At 49.0% G+C, this 18,653-nt stretch overlaps 1 protein-coding gene across 2 annotated transcripts in view; it reads left to right on the top strand.

The window, feature by feature from the left end:
• The window catches only part of LOC140427968 (uncharacterized), a 426,464-nt gene that overhangs the window by 315,217 nt on the left and 92,594 nt on the right, over nucleotides 1–18,653 (top strand). The gene's annotated exons all lie outside the window — the stretch shown is intronic.

Raw genomic sequence — 18,653 nt, 5'->3', positions numbered from 1 at the left:
TGTGCTGTGGAAGCCATTTCCATGGGGCCTGTTTCTTAAGGAGCTCGGAAAGTGGGGCTGCCTTTGTGGCAAAACCGTCTATGTGGTTCCTGCAGTAAGCAACGAGTCCTAAAAATGACCGGAGTGCTGTAACATTATGGGGCAAGGGCAATTTAACAATTGAATCGATACGTTTTTGCTCTATCTCACGCTTACCATGCGTTATGACTGTACCTAAATAAGTGACCTTTTCTTGGAGAAATGGGGTTTTTGGGGGTTGATTTTACGTCCGATTTCTTTTCGGAGACCTAATAGTTCGGAGAGAAGCGAAATGTGCTCTTCCTTGGTGTCAGTCTGTAGGAGCAAGTCGTCCACATACTAAATGAGGCATTTGGGTCAGGAAAATTTTGATAATCCATTCGATAAGCCAATTGTCTGTGAAAAATGGAGGGGGAGTTGTGGAAGCCTTGAGGAAGGCATGTCCACATGTATTGCTGTCCCTGGAAGGTGAACGCAAATTTGTACTGGCACCTTTTATCCAATTGAATGGACCAAAAGCCATTGCTAATGTCCAGAACCGTGAAAAATGTTGACTGTAGTCCCTGCTTTAACAATGGCCTTGGGAATCGTGGCAACGGTGGGGGCTGCTAGCGGAGTTACTTTGTTTAATTCTCTATAATCGATGGTCAGTCTCCATGAACCATCTGGTTTTCCTACGGGCAAAATCGGGGCATTGTTTGTTGAGGCTACAGGCCAAATTACACCTTGATTCAGTAAACTTTGAATTACTTTAGCTATTTCTCCCTCGGCTTGCTGTGGAAAACCGTATTGTTTCTGGGGCTTAGGATTGGGACCTGTAATGGTGACCATTCCTGGAAATTTACCACAATCGTGCTTGTACTGGTCAAAAGATGCTTTGTGTCTCTTCAAGACTTCCCTAATTGTTTTGTCCATGGTAATGGTTTGTGGATCAACCCAGTAATCGCCCACTGAGCTAATCCTGTGTTCGTAGCCTCCTACTGTGAGCGTGGCGGGGGCTCGTGCTGCTCTAGCCATTTTCCACACACACTTATTTCCGGGGTCGAAAGAAAGGTTGTGTGAGCTCATGAAATCTATCCCCAAGATGTGCTCTGCTGTCTGTGGTACATCTACTAAAACGACGGAGTGTTTGGTTCGAATGTTACCGATCTGAATATCCACAGGGGCTGTAATGTGTCCCAGCTGGAGGTGTCCTGTAAATCCACTAAGAGTGATAGTGTCTGTAGTGGGCCATATATCTCGCTGGTACATCGTGGAGGAGTTTAACGTGGTTCGCCTATGTCCCAAAGGAACTCTACTGGGTGTCCCCGGACTGTGCCTGTTACTACCGGTCTTCCGGACTTGTCCCAAAGTGTGTCGCAGACCCGAGTTGGGGAGTCCGAACACCATCAATTGGTGCCATTCATGGCCAAATTATCTGAACGGGCGATAATGCTGTGGATAGGCCTGGCATTGTTCCTAGGTGGGGCATTTGCGTGCCGATTCCGTTGCTGGTTCGGGGGGCATTGCATTCTTGGGCGTAATGTCCCTCGTGTCCACAATTGTAGCATCCCTGCGTTAGGGTGCTGCGTGTTATTTCGACCTTCATTTACCCATGTGGGGTCCTGATGTGTCCTTACTGGATTCATGTTTGATTCTATCTTCTCCTGCTCTGCCTTGTTATGTAGGGATTGTTGCCAAGCTCTAGAGAGTCTCTTAAGAACCCACACTTCATTGTGTGCCGGGTCTGCCGAGTTATAATTTGCACATGCCTTTTGTACTGCCTCTGTGGCGTGGGAGACTAGAATATGGGTCCATTTGGCCGTATTGTCTGTAGTTAAATGGGCTAAATCTCCAAATACCGCTGTGAAGTGTATCCAGAGGCATCCAGCAAACGCTGTTGGATGCTCTCCTTTCTTCTGCCTACATCGGTTGAGTCCTTTTACGGGATCTCCTTTATTTAGCCAATTACATCTAGGATGGCTATTTTCATTTCCTGGAGGCTACCTCCTCCTACATTTTGTGGGTTGGGAAGGGCTGAATGACAGACTGATCAAGGCTCATTACTATGAGTTTCACTTCTTCCTGCTCGTCCAGGCAGTACATGGTTTTGTGAAAGGTAGGTCGTGCCTCACAAACCTTATTGAGTTCTTTGAGAAGGTGACCAAACAGGTGGATGAGGGTAAAGCAGTTGATATGGTGTATATGGATTTTAAGTAAAGCGTTTGAGAAGGTTCCCCACGGTAGGCTACTGCAGAAAATACGGAGGCATGGGATTCAGGGTGATTTAGCAGTTTGGATCAGAAATTGGCTAGCTGGAAGAAGACAAAGGGTGGTGGTTGATGGGAAATGTTCAGACTGGAGTCCAGTTACTAGTTTTGCAGATGACACTAAAGTCGGTGGAGTTGTGGACAGTGCGGACGGATGTTACAAATTACAGAGGGACATAGATAAGCTGCAGCGCTGGGCTGAGAGGTGGCAAATGGAGTTTAATGCAGAAAAGTGTGAGGTGATTCATTTAGGAAGGAATAAAGGAAGACAGAGTACTGGGCTAATGGTAAGATTCTTGGCAGTGTGGATGAGCAGAGAGATCTCGGTGTCCATGTACATAGATCCCTGAAAGTTGCCACCCAGGTTGAGAGGGTTGTTAAGAAGGCGTACGGTGTGTTAGCTTTTATTGGATTGAGTTTCGGAGCCATGAAGTCATGTTGCAGCTGTACAAAACTCTGGTGCGGCCGCATTTGGAGTATTGCGTGTAATTCTGGTCGCTGCATTATAGGAAGGATGTGGAAGCATTGGAAAGGGTGCAGAGGAGATTTACCAGAATGTTGCCTGGTATGGAGGGAAGATCTTATGAGGAAAGACTGAGGGACTTGAGGCTGTTTTCGTTAGAGAAAAGAAGGTTAAGAGGTGACTTAATTGAGGCATACAAGATGATCAGAGGATTGGATAGGGTGGACAGTGAGAGCCTTTTTCCTCGGATGGTGATGTCTAGCACGAGGGGACATAGCTTTAAATTGAGGGGAGATAGATATAAGACAGATGTCAGAGGTAGGTTCTTTACCGTCTTTACTCAGAGAGTAGTAAGGGCGTGGAATGCCCTGCCTGCAACAGTAGTGGACTCGCCAACACTAAGGGCATTCAAATGGTCATTGGATAGACATATGGACGATAAGGGAATAGTGTAGATGGGCTTTAGAGTGGTTTCACAGGTCGGCGCAACATCGAGGGCCGAAGGGCCTGTACTGCGCTGTAATGTTCTATGTTCTATGACTGTCTGTTGTCTAACTCGCTCAAAGAAATAGTGTGGTCTGATGTGGGGTGAAAGGTTTCTATTTTATCATGGGCATCCCTTAACTGGTGATGGTTAGTGGGGTGGTGTACACAAAATCGGGTTGGTCTTCTGTCGGTACTCTGCGCTGCGTGGTGACTAGATTCATAGGGTTGGGTGCTGCCTGTGTAGTCAGTGGTGCGGGTGCTTTCCTTTTTGGGGCCTGGGGGGCTCTATTCTGAATTTCTGTTTCGTTTACATATCGGTGGGCCGTTTCATTAAGTTCCTGCCAATCGGGACCATTTTCCTGATCTAAATTTGGTCCAAAGGTATCTCTGAAACCATTCTGAACTGAGAGCAGTGATTGCAACCTTGCAATTTGCTGCCTGCACTCTGCCGAACTCTGCCTCTGTTCCATAGTGGAACTGTAGAGTGCTCGTAGGGCAGCCTTTATGTCCTCACATTGCTTTTTCAATTGTACTCGGTGTTCTGTTTCGTCTCTTACCGAGACCGCCGTTGCGTGTCTTGGTAGGCCTTATCATACTGTGACTGAAAGCTACTTAGGTGAGCGAGACAAGATTGGTGTGACCGTTTGACGTCAGCCATCTCCTTGACCTTCACCGCTAGCTGCTCTCGGAGTTGCTCGTTTACGTTTTCGCATTCACTAACGTTTCCCTCATTACTCTTCTCTTTCTCTTCAAGCTGCCTGTGGAGCGCCCTCATGACCTCCTCTGTGCCTCGCAATTGTGCCAGACAGGACACGATGACCATTGGCTTACGAACGCTACTTAAACTCTTTTTATGGATCCCGGTCAGGTTATCCCACCAAGTTTGTCCTATACTACCAGGACCTGCCTCTTCATTTGCACAGAAATCAGACCGTAGGGGCCATCCTTTCCCCTTTAGGTACTTCCTAATTTCCTTTTCCCATATGGGACACTGTTCTGCTCTATTGGTCGCTGCAACCTCGGGTTCCTGTGGGTACACAAGGCGTTCCATTGCCTTCATTGCCATCTCGACGATTATGTCTCTGTATCTCTACTGTGAATTTGGAACAGGGGGAATAAAGCGGTGGTGCAAACAGCGAGTATGACTTAAGCTATTTTCCGGTTCACACAACTCCCGAAAGTTTCACGCAACAAAATCTATCGAGTTTACCTTATATCCCTTGTTAGTACGCATGCAAATTGCTACACACTTCTGAATCTTGGAGGTTTGATTGATACTGGTCTTACACTTGTGGTTTATTTCAATTTTCCAATTGGACTTCTAATTCAAACGTTCTGTGGGTTCTCTCGGAGTGCCAAAATCACTTCTGGGTCGAGTCCCGTCAGAGGTCGCCAATAAATGTTGCTATCTTTACTTGCTCTAAATATGGCCATCAATAAGGTTGCCCTTAATATGGATATGAATATGATATGCTCAGAGTCGCCAGGTATCAAATGATACCACCAGAAGGTTCAATCGGGTATCGATCAAAGAGCCAAACAAACAGTTAGTTAGTTCACGATCAATGGTACTTTATTTACACACAAGATTAACTTACACATGCAACATAAACACTACGAGCTAAACTACACCTAACAACTATGACAACCTGTACTTAACTTCAGGCACCCGGCTTAGGTCAGAGGAACAGCAGCCTTTGTTTGAATCTGGATCTGCTGGGTCTGGAGAAGTAACTGCGGTTCAGCTAGGCTCATCCGTCTGGTAGCGAGCATTGAACTTGAACTGGTTTCTGGTGGTGCTGCAGTTGGAGATGGACGTTGCCGGAGCGCCAGATCCAAAAGAGATCGAACACATGGCAGTGTCTCTCTTTATCCTTGGGGCGTTTCGCGCTCTTTTGGGCGGTCCTTAGGTTTGGACCCAATTAATTGGGCAGTTCTCGATCACTGCCATCGATCTGAGCCAATAAAGGGGCGGGTGCCTTGATCGTTGGGCATGTCCTAAGCAGTCATTGACCTTGCTGTTTATGCTTCCTGAGTAAAGGGAGTGGCGCCGAAATGTCTGGGCTTGTATCGGTTACCTGAGTATCAATCCTTTGTCTTACGGAGATGGGTCATTAAAATGCTAATCGGTTGGGGGTTTCGATGCTGTCTGGATTCTCTGCTCACGAATATACATTCAGGCTCTGAGCCTGCCTGAACCTTACATTGCCCATATTTCCCTTTAGGCTTTGCGAACGTCCATGTTTCTTGTTGTAAGTGGCCATCCCAGAGGGCTGCACTCCGGAGCTGACCTGCTAACCCGCCTTATCTCCATGTTCGTAAACTGCACCCCTTGCTCGCCTCAGTTGGCGCACCGCCTTCTTGGTAGATAGCCGGTCAAAGCTTGCCTGTAATTCCTTCCTCTTTTCCAGCTTCGCTGGGTCCCCATCTTCTGCATAACTCCTACCTACCTCCAACATCTCATCTATTACCTTCTGCCGCTCCAACCTCACCTCTTTGTCCACCCTGGCCTTAAACAAAATCACCTCACCACCGCCTTTAGAGCCTCCCAGACAACTGCCTTCGACACCTCAACCGTACAGTTGAAACCTACATATTCCTTAATTACCTTTTCAATTTTGTCTCAGAACACTTGGTCCCCCAAAAGTCCTACATCTAATTTCCACCCCAGCCTCTGCGCTACCCCCTTCTCCAGCACCATATCCACCCAGTGCGGAGCATGATCTGACACTGCAATTGCCAAGTTTTCCGACCCCTTAATCCCAGCCAGCAAAGCCTTCCCCACCACGAAAAAGTCGATCTGCGAGTATACCTTATGGACTGCTGAGAAAAACGAGCACCTTCACATACTTAGCAAACCTCACACCCACATCTCTCAGCTTGCACATGCTGCCAGCTTTTCAACTATGCCAACCACATCACCCAAAAAGATTGCATCACATTCATTGATGCACTTTCCTTTCTTGCAGGAAAAGTTGGCACATTGCCAGAGACAGCAGGCACTAATGGCTGGGAAAAGCCATGCCTGCATATTCTCACCTGGATGGAGAAGACGGTGATCACCAACTTTGGAGCAGCCATTGCTAAGGCCATGGCTAGTTCTGACACTGAAACCATTGAAGGTGACAGTATCCTCAACCCAATCCATTTTTCCACATCCCACTTCTGCCTTGTCCAGCAATATATTCTGATTTACAAGCTGCAGATTTCTCCTTTCAGATACCCAAGAACTGAAACCTATCCAGGCAGTGGTAAAAGAGCAAGAGGTGGACAAGCAGGAAGACAATGATGAAGAAATGCCATCATCCACTCTCACACTCTTAGCCACTAGCTCAGATAATGATACTGCACATACTTTGGAGGATCGGTTCGAGCCAGGATTTCAATACGGACTCTGCTGTAGAGAGCAGATGAGACTGTCAGTCAAAACTGTTGCCGCTGATACTAAACGGGTGCAGTCCATAACCAGGCCTTCTAGACCCAAAGGTATCCTCCACTGAAGGTCTTCAGCCTCCCACTGGCTCTGTTACAGTTACCAGGGTAACACTGCATCGGAGAATTAGTACAGGAATTAGATGCCATGGAACGCCAACACTAAAGAATTGCACAAAGGTGGTTCGTTGAAGATGGTGCAACATATAGTGCAGCTAAGTTTATTAATTTGGTTTGGAATGTTTATTTTGTCTTTTTTTACTTTTGCATTGTGGCCAAGTGGCCACTGTGATGGTCAATAACAGATGGAAGGTAAGGTGTGGGACTTTTGGCGAATGGGGAATTGTGGTTGCGTTTACTGGTATAATCAGATGAGTTGGTCATGCACAGCCCGGCCAAAATGTGGCTGTGTTAATTGCCTCCTCTCTTCCTCTTGTTCCTCCTCTCTTTCTCCTCATTAGCTGCGCACTGTGTGGCTGATGGCAAGCATTGAGCTCTCAAGGTTGGATGGCGAACTGGGAGAGGTTTCAAATATCATCTTCTCCCGGCATACAAGCAGAAACTCAAGCGGGAGAATCCAGCTAAGAAGGCCGTGCAGTGCTGGTCCGAGGAAACAGAAGAGCTCTTACGTGACTGCTTAGAGACAGTGGACTGGTCCATGTTTAAGAGCACAGCGACCAACTTAAATGAGTATGCCACCACTGTCACGGACTTCATCAGCAAATGTGTGGACGACTGCATGCCAAAGAAAGCAGTACGTACGTTCCCCGACCGGAAACCATGGCTCAATTGCAAGATTGACTCCCTACTGAAGGACAGGTCTGAAGCGTTCAAGTCAGATGACTCTGACCTATACAAGAAATCCAGGTACGACCTCCGCAAAGCCATCCGAGATGCGAAGAGAGAATATCAAATCAAGCTAAAGTCACAGACAGACTCTCGGCAGTTGTGGCAAGGACTAAACAACATAACGGGCTACAAAGCGAAGCCGAGCAGTATCTCCGGCAGCAGCGCACCCCTCCCTGATGAACTCAATGCATTCTATGCTTGGTTCGAGCAGGTAATCAACAATCCGCTGTCGAGTGCCCCAGCAGCCCATAACTCATCCAGACCCACCATCACAACCTCCGAAGTCAGATCGACCTTCCTGAAAGTGAACCCTCGGAAGGCGACGGACCCGGTCGGGATCCCTGGTCGGCCACTCAGAGCCTGTGCGGACCAGCTGGCAGTGATGTTCGCGGGCATCTTTAACTTGTCCCTACTCCACTCTGAGGTCCCCACAATAAACAAAAACAATCCAATCCAATCCTCAAATCTGAAAGAAGCCAGATGCACATGTTAATGGCGATAATCACCTTCACAGCTACTGGCAATGCTGTCCTCATCCTGCTCTGATGTTGCAGATGTGACTACAGCTGGTGGCAAATTTCTGAGAATCTCCTTAGGGAAGCACAGAATTTCATTCATGGGACGTAGGCATCACTGGCTAGGTCAGCATTTATTGCCCATCCCTAGTTGCCCTTCGGAAGGTGGTGGTGAGCTGCCTTCTTGAACTGTTGAACCCACAGTGCTGTTGGGGACGGAGTTCCAGCATTTTGACCCAGCGGCAGTGAAGGAGCGGTGATATAGTCCAATTCTGGATGGGGGTGGCTTGAAGGGGAACATCCAAGTGGTGATGCTCCTATTCATCTGCTTCCCTTGTCCTTCAAGATGGTAGTGGTTGTGGGTTTGGAAGGTGCTGTCGATAGATCCTTGGGGAGTTCCTGCAGTGCACCTTGTAGATGGTACATACAACTGCCATTGTGTATTGATGCAGGAGGGTGTGAATGTTTGTGGATGGGATGCCGATCAAGGGGCTGCTTTGTTCTGGATGGTGTAAAGCTTCTTGAATGTTGTTGCAGCTACACTCAGGCAAGTGGAGATTATTCCATCACACTTCTGATTTGTGCCTTGTCGATAGTGGACAGGCTTTGGGGAGTCCAGAGGTGAGTTGCTTGACACAGGATTCCGAGCCTCTGACCTACTCTTGTAGACACAGTATTTATATGGCTAGTTCAGTTCAGTTTCTGGTCAGTGGTAACCCCCAAGATGTTGATCGAGGAGATTCAGTGATGGTAATGCCATTTAATGTTATGGGGCGATGGTTAGATTTTCTCTTGTTAGAGATGGCCATTGCCTGACAATTGTGTAGCGCAAATGTTACTTGCCAGCCCAAGCCTGGATATTGTCCAGGTCGTGCTACATTTAGAAATGGACTGCTTCATTATTTGAGGAGTCGCAAATGGTGCTGAACATTATGCAATTGTCAGTGTACATTTCCACTTCTGACCTCATGATGGAAGGAAGGCCATTGCCAAAGCAGCTGAGGATGCTTGGTCCTAGGACACTACCCTGCCTGGGTCACTGTCCGTGTGGAGTTTATACACTCTCCCCTTGTCTACGTGGGTTTCACTCCCACAACCCAAAAATGTTGTGGATTGGATTGGCTGCACTAAATTGGCCTTTAATTGGCAAAAATAAAATTGGTTACTCTAAGTTTATTTTAAGAAAGGACACTACCCTGAGGAACTCCTGCAATAATGCCTCGGAAAGGAGATAATTGACCTCCAACAACCACAACCATTTTCCTTTGTGGTAGGTATGACTCCAACCAGTGGAGTTTTCCCCCTGATTCCCAGTGACTTTAGTTTTGCTAAGGTTCCATTCTTGGTCAAATGCTGCCTTGATGTCAAGGACAGTCATGCTCCCTCACCTCTGGAGTTCAGCTCTTTTCTTCACATTTGAACCAAAGCTCAAATGAGGTAAGGAGCTAACTGACCCTGGCAGAACCCAAACTGAATGTCAGTGAGCAGGTTATTGCTAAGCAGGTGCTGCTTGATAACACAGTTGATGACCCCTTCCATCACTTCCCTGATGGCCAGATTAGATTTGTCCTGCTTTTCGTGTGCTGGACAAACTTGGGCAATTTTCTACCTTGCCAGGTAGATGCAATTATTAAACCATAAGATATAGGAGCAGAATTCAGTCAATTGGCCCAATGAGTCTGCTCTGCCATTCAATCATGGCTGATATGTTCCTGACCCCCATCCTCCTGCCTTCTCCCCATAACCCTTGATCCCCTCATTAATCAATAAATCCCCTTATTAATCAAGAACACCATATTTGTGTCTAGGGTGCTGCTACTTACATGGCTACAGACCAAGAGCTGGATGGTGAAATCAGACAGAATGGTTCTTTCTTAGAGCATAAGAGCTAGGAGCAGGAGTAGGCAATGTAACCTCTTGAGCCTGCTCCACCATTCAATACGAGCATGGCTGATTTCATCATGGCCTCAACTCCACTTTCCTGCCCATTCTCTTTTTTTTTTTAATCAATGTTTTTTATTTGGATTTTGAACAAAGTATATTTATATGTACACAGAATAAAAAAAAAGATATATATATAGAAGAGAAGAAAAATACAAAAAAAAAACTGGTAGGATATTGTGCACTAGCTCAACAACGGGGGGGGGGGGGTGAAACTGGGGAGGTCCATATACATTTGGGTGCCGGAGAAACAATTACAGTAGTTATGTCCAATGCAGAGAGGGCAATACGAGAATGGATCTGGTGTTGGTGTTGTCACTTGCTTCTCCTGGATGGTTTTCACTGCCATTGCCGTCTCGCGTTCACCTTCGCTTCAGTCGTTCATCCCGTCTTTCGCCCCTATTTTCCTTGCTCCCTGTTTCTGTATTTGCCAAGTTTGTTGCGATCCTGCCATCCGTATATAGGTCCCTAACTGTCAGTGTCCTTCCGTCCTGTCCCCACTTTTTAAAGGTGGGGTCAGTCAGCGCTGGTGTGAACCTATGGTTGTTGCAGATGGGAGCTTTGTCCGACATTTTGGTCAGGCCAAATTGCTGCTGTAGTTGGTTCCAGGATTGGAGGGTGGCTATCACCACCGGGCTGCTGGAGTGCTTTTTGGGTGGGGGTGGGAGTACCGCCGTGGCGAGGGCCCAGAGAGAGGTCCCCCTGCAGGAGGCCTCTTCCGCACGCACCCACTCGGCTTCTGGCTCCTTGATCGCTCGGCTGTCGCCACCCAGTGGTAGAATTGTAGGTTTGGGAGGGCTAACCCCCCCTGGATTTTGTTTTTTGTAGGACCTTCTTTGGGATCCTAGCATTCTTCTTTCTCCCCCCCTCTCTCCCGCCCCCCCTCCCCCCACTCAAGCCATTACAAATTAAAAATCTGTCTAACTCCTTCTTAAATTTTCTTACTGTCCCAGCATCCACCGCACTCTGAGGTAACAAATTCCACAGATTCACAATCCTTTGGGAGAAGTAGTTTCTCCTTATCTCAGCTTTAATTTTGCTATCCCTTATCCTGAGATTATGACTCTCGTTCTAGAATGTCCGACAAGAGGAAGCACCCGCTATATGTTTACTTTATCCATACCTTTTATCATCTTATATACCTCAATTTGATCTCCCCTCATTCTCCTAATCTCCAGAGAGTATAGGCCTAAACTGCTCAATCTCTCGTCATACGACAAGCCCCTCATCTCTGGAATAAATTGAATGAACCCCCTCTGAACTGCCTCCAATGCCACTACATCTTTCCTCAAATAGGGGACCAAAACTGTGCCCAATACTCTAGGTGCGGTCTCACCAATGCATTGTATAGTTGTACCAACACTTCCTGACCTTTATACTCTATTCCTTTGGCTATAATTGCCACTTGGACTGCACTTACTCAGCCAACCCCTGCCTACGCGGACACCGCAGAGGTGAGGAACCACCAGGCTCCACCCGGAGGACCTGTCAAACGTGAGTACTGATCGCCTTACTGACTGACCCATCCCTCCCACTGACCACATGTCCGTTCTCCTGCAGCTCCTTCAGCCGACGGCGCCAGCCGATCCCGGGTGTCCCTCTCTCCTGTCTCCGAGGAGAAAACCTCGGAGGAGAGCTCCGAGGATGCCACCATAATAGTCGCGGCACAGCTGTCATTCCCACCTTCCACCAGCGTAGATTCACACAACTCGGTGGGAAATGTTAGTGGACAGGCTCCTGGGACACAATCTGGTGAGCAGCACACTGCTGCTGATGTAGATCAGGTGGAGGCAGGAACCCCCAGGCAAGACAGCAGTCAGAGGTCTGCTGGATCCCAGGACCCAGCTGGGGCCCAGCCTGATGCTGAATCTCTATAAATGGGTTACCCATAGCTGATGGAGATGATAGGGCGCGGCCGGGACTTTCAGAGTGAGATGTCAGCGTCACTTCAGCAGATCCATAGCCATTTGGAGGAGTCCCAGAAGCTATGGGCACAGGAGATGTTGCCGGCAATGAGTGGCAGCAAGGCCAACACTGCTAGGGTGGAGGCCGCAGTCTGGTGCACGATGTCGGCACCATTAGTGAAGGCGTCCCACATGTTGTGCAGTCGGTGACGACCGTGGGTGAGGATCTCGGCAGTATGTCTGCCTCACTGGGGGTTGTCACCCAGTACCAGTGGGGTTGTGCGAGACATGTCCCGCTCTTATATTGGCATGATCGGGGTGCTGCAGAACTTCTCCCAGTCACAGGTGGGCATGACTGAGGCACTGCAGAGCATGTCCCTGTAACTGAGGAGCATCGCTGAGGGCCTGGACACCATGGTGCGGACCATGGGATACCGCCAGGACTGGCAGAGCCAGACGATGCAGGGGTAGCCGGGGCTCGAACCAGCTGCCCCTCCGTCCCAAGGTGAACCCCAGGGACCTATGGGCACTGATCGAGAGGAGGGGGCGTTGGGTGCCAACCCATTCCCATGGAGTGGCGACAGTGGTCATCAGCTCCCTAGAGTTCCACCTCTCTGGTGAGGCCGCGTCTCGCAGGCCGCATACGGGGCAGGGCGACACGACTGTGCATGTGCCATCGACAAGTGAGCCGGGGCCCTCCATCTCCAGAGCCCCCACAGGACGCCCGCCAGATGCATCGAGGGCCATGGGACGAGGTAAGCAGCTGGCTGCGTCCACCTCAGATGTGCATCCTGGGGAAACACCAAGACATGGTGGTAGAGCTAGGAGGGTCAGGCACGTTGAGGATCACTGAGGACACCGGGGTAGGGGGAGGGAGTGGGGGTTAGGTAGGGGGTGGGAAGGGGGTGGGGTTTGGTGCTGGGGGTTTGGGGAGGCCAACACTATCGGGAATGGAGTATTGTACAGCACATTAAACCACTTTTTGCACAACCATTATTATTCCTCTGTCACTCTCTTCCGCAATGCAGGCTGACCTCCGGACCCTTTGCTCATCTCTCTAAGCAACCCCCCCTCCCCGTGGCACCCACGTACCCTCGGCCCTGGTCATGTCCCCGAGCTGTGTCCGATCCCCTGAGTGTTCGGATGTTGGCTGCTGTGTGTGTGGTGTTGTAGGTTCAGGCACAATGTCCAGGTATCAAGGTTTGATTGGAATGCTAGGCAATGACTCTCACATGCGACATGGTCTGCCTACCCACAGGAATCCACTTGGCATGTGTCAAATGCTCACTTAACCACGATTGCCAATTCCCTATTAGCAATAACCTTCAGCCATGCTGCCAGAGTCCTCAGCAGGCAGTGGGGGTAATGGGTGATCAGTGGGGCAGACAGGCAGAGACAAGTGTTGCCCCTGGAATGGGGTTGGGATTCAGGGGTTGGCATGGTGATGCCGCGAGTGATTGCCCCCCTTAGTTGCCCCCCCCCCCCTCATGACGGCCCACCCCTGCGGAGGGTCCCCCACTCCCAGCCGAACACTGGGGTGGCCAGCCCAGCACCCCCTGGCTCCTTGTCTGTGACCAAAGATGGCTACTCACCTCCTCGGCTCCCCACAGAAGCCCTTCCTCCAGGTTCCCCTTTTTTCAAAAGGAGTACTAATCGGCGCCAGCGTGAGCACATGCTGGGGAGGCCGATGAATGATGGGAGGCCGTTGGATATGGGGTCACTCTTGTTGATTGTATAGAAATGGGGCTTAAGTGGTGATAATTTGTTTCTCACCTCGCTATGGCGAGATCCCGATTTAGTGTACGGGAGCGGGAAGGTTGCATCGCAAGCCGTTTGGTGCCTGGCGCGGATCTCGTTTTTGGCCTCTCTCGGAAGATAGCACCCTAAATGTGGGCTAAACCGGTGAGAAACTCCCCAGGGCCCAAAAAAGTGACTAAGTGTCATTGAATAGTGGCGGGGAACTCGCCGGCAGAGCCAATGTGAAAACCCCGGAAAAACATGCCACAGAAATGTTTGGGAGAATTGCACCCAATAAGTTGCCTTCCTGATAAAAATGAGTGACCTCACACTTATACACGTTAAACACCATCAGCCACATTTTGGCCCACTCTCCTAATCTATCAATATCCATTTGTACGGTTCTTATTTCTTCAGTGCAACTTACTGTCTCACCTATTTTTGTGTTGTCTGCAAATTTGGCTACAGAACCTCCTATCTCTATCCAAGTCGTTAATATGGCTTAGGTCACTGTGCGGAGTCTGCACATTCAGTTAAGCGATGAACCAAATCTGGTAAGAGTCTCAAGGCGGCATGGTAACACAGAGGTTAACACTGTTTTATCACAGCGCCTGGGTCTCTGGTTCGATTCCTGGCTTGGGTCACTGTCTGTGCTGAGTCTGCACGTTCTCCCCGTGTCTGCACGGGTTGCCTCCGGGTGCTCCGGTTTCCTCCCACAAGTCCCAAAAGACGTGCTTGTTAGGTGAATTAGACATTCTGAATTCTCACTCTGTGTACCCGAACAGGCGCCGGAGTGTGGCAACTAAGGGATTTTCACAGTAACTTCGTTGCAGTGTTAATGTAAGCCTACTTGTGGCACAAGTGTAAAGATTATTATTATTTATATAAATTGTAAATAGTTGGAGCCCAAGAACCGAACCCTGTGGCACCCCACTAGTTACAGCTTGCCATCCAGAAAAAGACCCATTTATCCCGACTCTGTCTTCTGTCTGTCAGCCAGTCTTCTATCCAAGCTAATAGATGACCCCTAACCCCATGTGACCTAACCTTGTGTATTAACCTTTTGTGTGGCACTTTATCAAACTCCTTCCGGAAGTCCCGATATGCTACATCTACAGCATCCCCATTATCCACTTTGCTTGTTACATCTTTGAAGACCTCTAGCAAATTAGTCAAACATGATTTGCCCTTCATAAAGCCATGCTGACTCTGATGGACTATGATTGACTTTCCAAATGTCCTGGTATTACTTCCTTGATAAGTTATTAATTCTCCGGTTTCATCTTCAACAGACCAACATTCACCTTAGTGACTCTCTTCCCTTTTATGTACTGTAACTATGTTTTGTATTGTAGCTGTTCTGCAACATCTTGGATAGGGGAGCATTAAGTTCTGGAGCACAAGTCTTCAGTAGTATTGCTGGTATATCAACAGGGCCCATAGCCTTTGCAGTATCCAGTTCCTTCAAACGTTTCTTGACATCATGTGGAGTGAATCAGATTGGCTGAAGACTGGCATCTGTGATGCGGGGGACCTCCAGAGAAGACGGAAGTGGATCATCCACTTGGTATTTCTGGCTGAAGATTGTTGCAAAAGCTTCAGCCTTATCTTTTGCACTGATATGCTGGGCACCCTCATCACTGAGGAAGGGGGATATTTGTGGAGCCAGTGAGATGCTTAATTGTCCATTACCATTCCCGATTGGTTGTGGCAGGACTGCAGACCTTAGATCCGATAGGTTGTGGGATAGCTTAGCTCTGCTGATCGCATGCTGTTTATGCTGTTTGTCATCCAAGTAGTCCTGAGTTGTATTATCATCTGGTTAACACTTCATTTTTAGGTCTACTTGGTGCTGCTCCTGGCACACCCCCTGCACTCAAGGTGGATCCTGTGGCTTGGTGGGGAAATGCCTGCCTCTGAGGTTACAGATTGCAGTTGAGTACAATTCTGCTACTGATGTGCCACAGCTTCTCATGGATGCCCAGTCTTGAGTTGCTAGATCTGTTTGAAATGTATTCCATTTAGCACGGTGATAGTGTCCCAGTGCATCGTCAGTGAGCAGGGATGATGACGGCGATGTCTGGGACATTGTCTGTAAGGTGTAATTCCATGTGTTTGATGATGTCAGGCTCTTTTCGACTAATCTGTCGGACAGCTTTCTCAATTTTGGCACAAGCCTCCAGATATTAGTAAGGAGGCCTTTGCATTGTTGACAGGGCTGAGTTTGCTGTTCACGTTTCCAGTGCCTAAGTCAGTCTCAAAGAACAAAGAAAAGTACAGCACAGGAACAGGCCCTTCGGCCCTCCAAGCCCGTGCCGACCATGCTGCCCGACTAAACTACAATCTTCTACACTTCCTGGGTCCGTATCCCTCTATTCCCATCCTATTCATGTATTTGTCAAGATGCCCCTTAAATGTCACTATCGTCCCTGCTTCCACCACCTCCTCCAGTAGTGAGTTCCAGGCACCCACCACCCTCTGTGTAAAAAGACTTGCCTCGTACATCTACTCTAAACCTTGCCCATCGCACCTTAAACCTATGCCCCCTAGTAATTGACCCCTCTACCCTGGGGAAAAGCCTCTGACTCTCCACTCTGTCTATGCCCCTCATAATTTTGTAGACCTCTATCAGGTCGCCCCTCAACCTCCGTCGTTCCAGTGAGAACAAACCGAGTTTATTCAACCGCTCCTCATAGCTAATGCCCTCCATACCAGGCAACATTCTGGTAAATCTCTTCTGCACCCTCTTTAAAGCCTCCACATCCTTCTGGTAGTGTGGCGACCAGAATTGAGCACTATACTCCAAGTGTGGCCTAACTAAGGTTCTATACAGCTGCAACGTGACTTGCCAATTCTTATACTCAATGCCCCGGCCAATGAAGGCAAGCATGCCGTATGCCTTCTTGACTACCTTCTCCACCTGTGTTGCCCCTTTCAGTGACCTGTGGACCTGTACACCTAGATCTCTCTGACTTTCAATACTCTTGAGGGTTCTACCATTCACTGTATATTCCCTACCTGCATTAGACCTTCCAAAATGCATTACCTCACATTTGTCCGGATTAAACTCCATCTGCCATCTCTCCGCCCAAGTCTCCAAACAATCTAAATCCTGCTGTATCCTCTGACGGTCCTCATCGCTATCCGCAATTCCACCAACCTTTGTGTCGTCTGCAAACTTGCTAATCAGACCAGTTACATTTTCCTCCAAATCATTTCCTCCAAATCATACTACAAACAGCAACGGTCCCAGCACTGATCCCTGCGGAACACCACTAGTCACAGCCCTCCAATTAGAAAAGCATCCTTCCCTTGCTACTCTCTGCCTCCTATGACCTAGCCAGTTCTGTATCCACCTTGCCAGCTCACCCCTGATCCTGTGTGACTTCACCTTTTGTACCAGTCTACCATGATGGACCTTGTCAAAGGCCTTACTGAAGTCCATATAGACAACATCCACTGCCCTACCTGCAACAATCATCTTTGTGACCTCCTCGAAAAACTCTCATCAAGTTAGTGAGACACGACCTCCCTTTCACAAAACCGTGCTGCCTCTCGCTAATACGACCACTTGCTTCCAAATGGGAGTAGATCCTGTCTCGAAGAATTCTCTCCAGTAATTTCCCTTCCACTGACGTACGCTCACCAGCCTGTACTTCCCTGGATTATCCTTGCTACCCTTCTTTAGCAGAGGAACAACATTAGCTATTCTCCAGTCCTCCGGGACATCACCTGAAGACGGTGAGGATCCAAAGATTTCTGTCAAGACCTCAGCAATTTCCTCTCTAGCCTCCTTCAGTATTCTGGGGTAGATCCCATCAGGCCCTGGGGACTTATCTACCTTAATATTTTTCAAGACGCCCAACACCTCGTCTTTTTGGATTTCAATGTGACCCAGGCTATCTACACCAGACTCAACATCTACTAATTCCTTCTCTTTGGTGAATGTCAGGTTGAATGTCGGGTGAATGTCAGGTTTCAATCTTTATAGACTTTCTAATGGTTTGATACAGCTGAGTAGCCACTATAGAGTCAACCACATTGCTGCGGGCCTTGTGTCACATGAAGGCCAGACTGGGTAAGGATGGCAGATTTTCTTTCCTAAAGGGCATTAGTGAACCCGGTGGGTTTTTACGACAATTGACAACGGTTTTATGGTCATCACTAAACTTTTAATTCCATTTTTTTTTTATTGATTGAATTCAATTCCACCATCTGCCATGGTGGGTTTCAATCCCCAGTCCCCAGACCATTAACTGGGTCTTTGGATTCCTACTCCAGGGACAATACCACTGCACCACCACCTCACACATAGGGCTGGATTCTCTGATTCTCAGGCTATGTCCTGCCGCCGGCGTGGGAACGGTGGCCTTTTATGACCGAGAATTCAGCGCAAAATGGCCACCGATCCTCCGTTTGGTGGGGGACTAGCAGGCAGGCTGCGTAGAGCACCCGGCTCTAGCTGCCAATACGGCCGGAGAATTGCCGGGGCCGCGCATGCGCACCGCGGCGGCCTGCAGCAGCCGCGCCGTGCAACATGGCACCGGCCACATGTGGGCCTGGCCTGCCAAATAGTGCCCCCCCTTTGGCCGGCTCATGACCCTCGGACTACCCCCGAACTGTGCCCCCAGCCCCTGCCAAAGTCCCCCCTGCCCGCAGATCGGCTCTCCCCGACTGTGGCGGCGCTGGACTGAGTCCACAGTCGCCACGCCGAGTTCCCGACAAATAATAGCATGAGACCCACACCGTCGGGAACTCGTCCCGGTCGGGGACGGAGCATTGGGGGGAGGGCCTCGGGCAGGACGTCGATATGGCGTGCGGTGAGTACGCCGCTTTGGAGGGGGTGGAGCATCGCAAAAGCAGCGCAGCCCCCGATTTCGGCGTGAACGTTGATTCTCCGGCCAATCGCCAAACGCGATTTCTGTGTCGCCGACCGGAGAATCCCGCCCATGGTTCCTCACTGAGGTTCAGGTAGGGGAATTGTTACCTGAAGACCCTCGATAGGTAAGGTCTCTTGATGAGAGTCCTCCTACTCCTTATCCTAACACTCCCAGTAGTT

This window comes from Scyliorhinus torazame, chromosome 8, assembly GCF_047496885.1.
Source record: "Scyliorhinus torazame isolate Kashiwa2021f chromosome 8, sScyTor2.1, whole genome shotgun sequence".
Taxonomy (NCBI): domain Eukaryota; kingdom Metazoa; phylum Chordata; class Chondrichthyes; order Carcharhiniformes; family Scyliorhinidae; genus Scyliorhinus; species Scyliorhinus torazame.
Note: the sequence above shows the minus strand (reverse complement) of the source record. Positions and strands in the feature narration are given on the sequence as shown.